This window comes from Dipodomys merriami, unplaced genomic scaffold (genome assembly GCF_024711535.1).
Source record: "Dipodomys merriami isolate MVZ:Mamm:240054 unplaced genomic scaffold, mDipMer1.0.p SCAF_389, whole genome shotgun sequence".
In the NCBI taxonomy this organism is placed as follows: Eukaryota; Metazoa; Chordata; class Mammalia; order Rodentia; family Heteromyidae; genus Dipodomys; species Dipodomys merriami.
Window position 1 is genome coordinate 920,816 of NW_027205481.1, and position 8,309 is coordinate 929,124.

The following is an 8,309-nucleotide window of genomic DNA, read 5'->3' on the forward strand; positions in this document are numbered from 1 at the left end:
CTCTCTGATCAGTTTTCCTGACCCTCTTTCTGGGGTCTCATTTCAGTCTGCCTCATAAAAAATATATTAGTTATCATCTAAATAACTCTCAGCTTCGCTTTTTTTGCCTGACATTAAGTAGGTTGTGATAGCAGACCTGATTGGCTGTACTAACTGGAATTTTTTTGTTTGGTTGGTTGTTTGATTTGTGTGTGTGTGTGTGTGTGTGTGTGTGTGTGTGTGTGTGTGTGTGTGTGTGTGTGTGTGTGTGTGTGTGTGTGTGTTTGTGTATGTTTAGTTTTAGAGGTCTAGGATTACTATTCAAGGTAGTAGCTTCTCTGGGCCCCAGTGCTTCCCTGGCCTAGAGTCAACTGGTTTTTCCCTGAAAGATACAAAGAACTGGTGAATAAATTCCTGTTAAATTGTCTCAAAATGAGGCAATTTGGCATCCTTACAAAGCCATGAATAACTCTGTAGTAATCCACTTACAGAAATGGTCTATCAAGATGGCTTTTCAAGGTTGACTGTGAAAAATGTTCATTTTCAAGTAACCACCATAAAGCAGATCACATCCCTGGGAGCAGACTTTTGGAAGGGAGGTTCCGCATCCTTCCTTCTTCTATGATAGATCAAACCATAATATTCTGCAGTTGTGGCCATCCTGGAGCACATTTTCCCAAGAATATTCTGTAGTGTAAAAGAGGACCAGCTATCAAAATAAAGGTGAAAATACTTTTCTATTTCATACTGATTTATCTTGCTTATATCTGTTGTTATTTCCATTACTTCTAACTCATGGATAAATTATATTAGTATTAGACAATTGGCAAAGGATTAATGGCAAAGAATTACTTTCATATATCCAATATAATACACTTAACCCAGTTAAGGAAAATTAAATCTAACTGTAGAAACAATATCGGGAATATAAAAGAAGCCTCAATATGCATAATCTGGCCCACATGCACCATCATCTAATCAGAAATTCAGTCTCTCTATAATTATTTATTTGGTACAAAATCATAAAAATTTAATTAATAAATATGACTTTTAAGTATCATCTGAAGTACTCCTCATGCATGTAATTGTATATACTTGTATAAATGTCACCTAGACAGGAATTTAACATTCATGTAGAAATCAAATTTCCACAACTTAAACAAGATGAGAGGGGTCATTCCCTCGTGTATTGTGTGGTGTGAATTTTACCACAGTTCTGAATCCTTCCACCGAAAACCGAGTCATGTGCAATAATTTATTATTTGATGTTAAGATGAGTGTTAAGTGTAGAATACACTTTGAATTATTACATTAATTCACAGAAATAAAATAATAATGATAAATTATTTGTATAAATTCTAATGTTTCTCAGTTTTACAATTCATAAAATATATCATTAAAATTAGTTTAACTTTCTTCTTTTCTATAGCTGCTAAAATTAAAATTATATATTAAACATTCAATATTAAGAAATCAAAAATAAATACCATTATAAAAATGATATATTATTTAACTGTGATTTGAATTATAGTGCTAACAAATTGTGATGTAAACAACATTTAATAGAATTATGGGTAATACTTTTTAAACTTACCAGCTTGTTATTTGTTACCTAATTGTGTCATTTGTTATTCTTGGTCCAAGTCATCCCTTCAACTTGCTTAATTTTCTATTTTATCTATATTGGTTTGCTGATTGTGCATTTTGTTTTCCCTTTTTAATTACTGACATGAGGCTGAAAATCTGTGTGCAAGTTTATTCCTTCCTATGTAAAAGTAAAATTTCTGGTCTCCACAGCTGTTTTACTGCACTGTACTACAGTATTTCCCCCTTTCCTATCTCCTTTATTGCTGCTCTCATATATTTTATTTTTTATTTAAATTCTATTGTTAAGGTAAAGTACAGAGGGGTTATACTTACACAAGTAAGGCAAGGAATTCATTTCTTTTCTAACTTGTTACCCCTTCTCCAATTTTTTACCTTCTTCCCTTCCAACGCCCCCCCCAAGATTATTTCCAACATATTGTCTTGTGAGTATGACAGTTGCATAGGTTACTCATTTGACCTTTGTCTCACCATTTTGTTTTTTCTCTTTCCATTCCCAAGTTCAAATCAACATATTTACAATACCCAGGGCATCAGATTAAAATACAGTGACTTCAGGCGATAAACCATAGGTGGGGAAAACACAAAAGGATAAAAACAAATCACGTAGTACATTAAGAACAACAAAAAGTTGTTCTTATAGAGTCATATGTACATAGCTATTGAGCTATTCTGCTCATCTATTAATATTATCCTTGATGTACACAATACTGTTCCCATATTACCCAGTAATCCCACTTCTGGGCATTTACCCTAGTGACCACAAACAAGGCCACTCTAAAGCTACCAGCCCAATTATGTTTATCACAGTAGTATTTACCCTAGTTAAGATATGGAATCAACCCAGATGCCCCTCAGTAGATGAATGGATCAAGAAAGTGAAACACACACACACCACACACACACACACACACACACACACACACACACACACACACACACACACACACACACACACCAGAGAGATATACGTACATGTAATACTATGCTTTCATCAGAAAGAAAGGTACCATCTCATTTTTAAGGAAATGGAAGAACTTGGAAAAAATCATATTAAGTGAAGTAAACTAAACAAAGAAACATAGGTCCCGTGGTTTCCTTTATTTGCAATAATTAGTTTACACCAAGGATAATATCATGTATTTTAATTTGACATTTTGTTCTATATTGAGCATGCAACATTATGTTCATCTTATCCATTACTGAGGGAAGCACAACAAAAAGAGCAACCCCTACTCATAAGAACAACTCCTACTTACTTAGCTTCATTCATTTCTTTTTTTAGTTGTGAAAATACTGTACAGAGGGATTACAATTACACAGGCAAGATAATGAGTACATTTCTTAACAAGATTGTAGCCTCCTCCTTTGTTTCCCCTTCCCACCCCTTCCCATCTTCCCTCCGCCCCCCACCCAATCCTACCCGCTTCACCCCACCACAAAAATTGTAAAGTTCGTTTTCGACATAACGACTTGTACATTTCATTGTTGCAATGGGTCCACCTGTATCCCTATTTAAACGATTTGTTTTTCCCCTACCCCTCCACAAATTATACCGACATCAAATACAGTGAAAGCAGGGGTTATACTGTGGGGAAGGGACATACAAACAACAATGAAATAGTCTTATAAATGTGTTAGAAACAATCGCATGAAAGAAAAAAAAAGAATACATATCTTAGGGTTCATTTCCCTAACATCACCTTATCTGACCTTTTCTGCTTGACTCAGACATATACTAGATATTGCAAATCAGGGAAACCATGTAAGGCCAGTGTTGTCTCCTGTATCCTCATGTTGTACATTACAACTCTATACTGATTCATTCTGTATATCTACTATCTTCAACATTGTGACCTAAATGTCCCAACAATTCCACGTTGCTTTACTTGTTAAAAATTTCTGTCTTAATTTTTGATGTTGGTTTGTGTGTGTTTGTGTGTGTGTGTGTGTTTACAAAGATCAGCAGACTACATTTTTCTTCATTTCGAATACATCTTTCAGCCGGGCGCTGGTGGCTCACGCCTGTAATCCTAGCTACTCAGGAGGCTATGATCTGAGGATCGAGGTTCAAAGCCAGCCCGGGCAGGAGAGACCGTGAGACTCCTATCTCCAATAAACCACCAGAAAACCGGAAGTGGCGCTGTAGCTCAAGTGGTAGAGCGCTCGCCTTGAGCTGAAGAGCTGGGACAGCGCCCAGGCCCAGAGTTCAAGCCCCACGACAGACAAAAAAAAAAAAAAAAAAGAATACATCTTTCAGGTCATTGTAAGTTGTCGCTAATGGGAGAAGTCGCTTGCTATTTTAAGGATGAAACAGAAAAAGATATTTGTGCATGTACCACAGTTGCTTTATTAGTCTGTAGTTGAACACTGAACTTCGATTTATATCTTGGCTGTTGTTGTGAATGATGATTACAATGAACTGCACATATATTTAAGTTACAAATAGAGAAATAATCACTTGATTGTTGGGGCAGATTATATTTCAACTTTGGAGTTCTTTAGAAAGCTGCATATTACTTTCTACAAGGAGAATACTAACCTGCATTTTGTTGAAGAGTGTAGAAAATTTCCTTTTCTCCACACTCTCAGCATTATTACCTTTGTTAAAAGGTAATAAAGGGCAGGTTTTTATTCTTTTCAGTACTCCAGACTGGCCTTAGACTTAAATCCAACCTCCTAAATGCTTGGAGTTAAAAGCCTTTACCACCACACCTGATTCCTTTGATTTTTTTGATAAAAGTTACTGTTAGGTTTTTAAAATGAGGTAGCTGAGTAAGAACAGCACCACGCACGCAGTATTCAGGTACTGGGTAGGTTTATTCAGTAGACCTGCTGGGACCAGGCAAGGTTGGCACTCCACGTGGCTGGGAAAGGCCTGGGAAAGAGAGGGAGCTGGGAAAGAGAGAGGAAAGAGCTAGAAAAGAGTTAGAAAAAAGCAGAGAGAGCTAGAAAAGAACAGAGAGAGAGCAGAGAGAGAGAATAGTGAGAGAGCAGAGAGAGCTAGAAAAGAACAGAGAGAGAGAGGACAGAGAAGAGAGCTGAGAAAGAGCTAGAAAAGCAGAGAAAGCTTCTGGGCCTGGGCTAGGCCTTATCTAGGGTATGGGCAGAGAAAGTTGTGGGCACATCAAATTCAGATGTGACCTCTTCCAGGTGTCCCAGTTGCCAAACGCAGATACAAGGTGGAGAGTTTGCTGTGAGGAGGGTGGAGTCTGCTCGCCATCCAGGAACGGACCTTACAGTTACAATAATTATGAAGTAGTATCATAGTAATTTTGAATTACATTTCTGTAATGACTTCTGCTCAAAAAGAATTAAACCAGCATAGAAGTGGTATTAAATAACTTTGTAAACCCACTGTAAATTTTCAGGGCTTTAAGGAGAACATGTCTATTCAGAACTTTTGTACACTTTTAATCAAGTTTCTTGTTAATATCATCTTTAATCTTTCAATACAAAATCAATAATTAATTCAAGATATTAGAAAGCAACAATATTAAGCAACTCCTAACATTTTCAATTTTAAATAACATGATATTGCTTAATCATTTTCTGTTTATGCTTGAGACTATATAACTCACTTTAGTCAGACCTTTTATAAGGCTGTATGCATTTTATTTATTTCACAATGATTGTTTTTTCCAAAGACTGCGTGTCTAATTTCCTTGTTTTCTTTCAGTCTCAAGTAGTTCAGATTTCAAATGAAGAATAAATGGACAGAAGCAAACAAAAAATAATATACTTCCCCTCATCTGATGATGCCTTTACAAGAATGAGGAAAGTGTTCATCCAAGAACCGATGATAGGACATCGAAAAGAGAATCCATTCTTTTAGGTCTTTCTTAACTTTTCAATGTACCTTAAATAATGTAAAACACAAAATAATGTTCAGATACTTTGAAGTTTTATCAGTTTTGCACATTTTCATATGAACTTCACCCAGTCTACAACATTCCTTCATTATTTTGTCCCTGATATTTTTACACTATCAAGACATAAGATAACCAGTTTGATTTACAGCATGAGAAATAATCCACCTGGCTTCCTTGGAAGAAGAGTATGGTCAATAGATAACATTACTTCTGTTTGCTCACTATATGCAATGGTTTCTGTAATACTTATCACATTCTTTTTAGTATTTAAAAAAAAAACTGCTGGCTAAACTCAGAACTCATTCATGGAAGTTTATGTTAAGTATTTCACAAGTTTTATTTTCCTTAATTCTTAAGATAACATTTTCTATAATGCTAATGTTATCACCATTTTAGTGTTGGGAAAAATTGTAATTAAAGGCAGTAAGTGCATGGCCCAAACACGCACTGTGAGGAAGAAAATGAGTCAAAGTTTCCAAAAGTCTTTCAGCAATAAACAAAAGGTAGGTAAAATCTCTCCATTCTCTTACACTCTCAATTCAATATTCATATTGTCCAAGAAATAATACCATAGCAATTATTGCCCATGGTGATTGTTTTCTGTTACATTTTGTCTTCAACACAGACTATGTAGGTGACATTGGGTTATCATGCACAGAGCTGAGCTTATAAGAAAGACAAATATATTCTGTCCCATTTTTCCAGGTTCCAATTTATAAAGTACTAAACTTTTAAATATCATCACTTACTTTCTTAAGAATCCAAAAAAACGAAAAAAAAATTCACAAATAATCACTCCAAAATGCTTTAAAAGTAGGAGATGATAAAACAGGCCCCTGTGAAGTAAACTTTCTTCTACTTTTAAAATTACTCTGAAAGCCTTGTGCTGGTTGATCACACCTGTAATCCTAACTACTCGGCATATTTACTCAGGAGCCAGAGAACTGTGGATAGCAGTGGAAGCCAATCAGGGCAAAATAAATTCATGAGATTATTTTTTCAAAAATTTCAATGAGTTAGCAACGGGCCAGGAATGGAGATGTAGCTCATATAGTAGCTCACCAATCTAGAGAGGAAAAGCCTAGCAAGACTTTGAAGCCCTTTTTTCAAACTGTGAGCACACCAACATACATGGAAGTGCATGAGAACATGTGCACGTGCACACACACACATTCATTCAAAATACCTTGATATCAGTTTTTTGCATTAATTTCTTTGTTAGCCATATTGTATGAGTAAAATAAAGGAAATAAACTCTCCCATCTCAGAACATTTTCATACTTTTTTATTTTAAAAATACTGTACAGAGAGGTCACATTTACATGAGCATGTAATGAGTACATTTCTTAAAAAGGATTGTTACCTCCTCCTTTATTTTCCCTCTACCATCCCTTCCCTCCAACCTCTACAAGTAAACTCCCCTCCCCTCTTCCCCTGCCTAAATTGTAAAGTTCATTTTCCACCATAGTTTCTTGTGCATCTCATTGTTACAATGGGTCAATCTGAATCCCTACTTAAGCATTATTTTTTCCTTCCTCTTCACAAATTAGAGGAGCGTATATAGAAGAGGTGGGCACACCAAATTCAAATACAGTGAAAACAGGGGTTATAGCATGAGGGAGGAACATATAAAGAAACAAAAAAACACAGAGACTGTTATAAGTACGTTCAAAACAATAGTAAGAAAAAAAAAAAACTTGTGTTCCTATTTGGGCGTTCATTTCCCTTAACATCATCTTATCTGGTCATATGTGCATAGATTTTGACCTTTTCTGCTTATTCCAAACATATATTAGTTATTAAAATTAGGGAAACCCTGGGACCTATGTTTCTTTGGACCTGGCTTACTTCACTTAATTTTTTTCCAAGTCTTTCCATTTTCTAACAAATTGGGCGATGCCATTCTTTCTTATGGAGGCATAGAATTTCATTGGTACAAATAGCACATTTTCTTGATCTATTTATCTGATGAGGGGCATCGGGGTTGGTTCTATATCTTAGCTATCTTAAACAATGCTGCAATAAATATAATTGTGCTGATAGTTTTAGTACCGTCTTGTTTGTGATATTTTGGGTAAATGCCCAAAAGTGGGATTCCTATGTCATAGGGGAGTTCTATGTGGAGTCTTTTGAGGAACCTCCATACTACTTTCCAAAGTGGTTGAACAACTTTACACTCCCACCAAGAGTGCAGTACAGTTCCCTTGTGGCCACATCCCCTCCAACATCTGTTGTTGTAAAAGTATGGAATGGTACAGGAATTTGCCTATCATCCTTGTGCATGGGCCATTCAAATCTTCTCTGTATCGTTCTAATGTTAGAGTACGCCATGCTGAATGGAGCATAGAACATGTTTTATATATAAAGTGTAATTGATTTTCTTAAACTAGACAATTCAACAAAAAGTAAGTATAAAAGAATTTTCATGAAATTTAAAGCCATGTACTTCTTACATAAGCACACATTTAAGAATAAAGTCAAGATTGACATGTCAAAAACAAAATAATTACAGATATTTGTTGTTCAAGAGATGTGTAGGAGGAGGAATTCAATTATTCTATACAAGGCTCCTGTCATAATGAACACTGCAGCAAGTGTTAAGTTTTGTTAAAAGTTTTAATGGTTTAAATATATTTAATTTGGGGAATTTGCTTATATATATATATAATTTGGATTTATCTCTATATTATGATAAAAAACTGTTTGAATAATTGATTTATAATATATCCTAGTTTCATATACCAAATTACACTCAGAAAATGGGATATAACAATTAACAAATAAGTCCTGGCAGAAAAAAATGGCACCCCTATACTATGTGACACCCAGTTCTGAGATATTTCATTATGCCTC

General features: G+C 35.3%; 1 non-coding gene across 1 annotated transcript; it reads right to left on the minus strand.

Moving 5' to 3' along the window:
* Nucleotides 1–7,694: 7,694 nt before the first annotated feature.
* On the minus strand, nucleotides 7,695–7,797 carry LOC138805152 (U6 spliceosomal RNA). Its single transcript, XR_011365455.1, has one exon. It is a non-coding gene; the product is annotated as a U6 spliceosomal RNA (small nuclear RNA).
* Nucleotides 7,798–8,309: the final 512 nt, after the last annotated feature.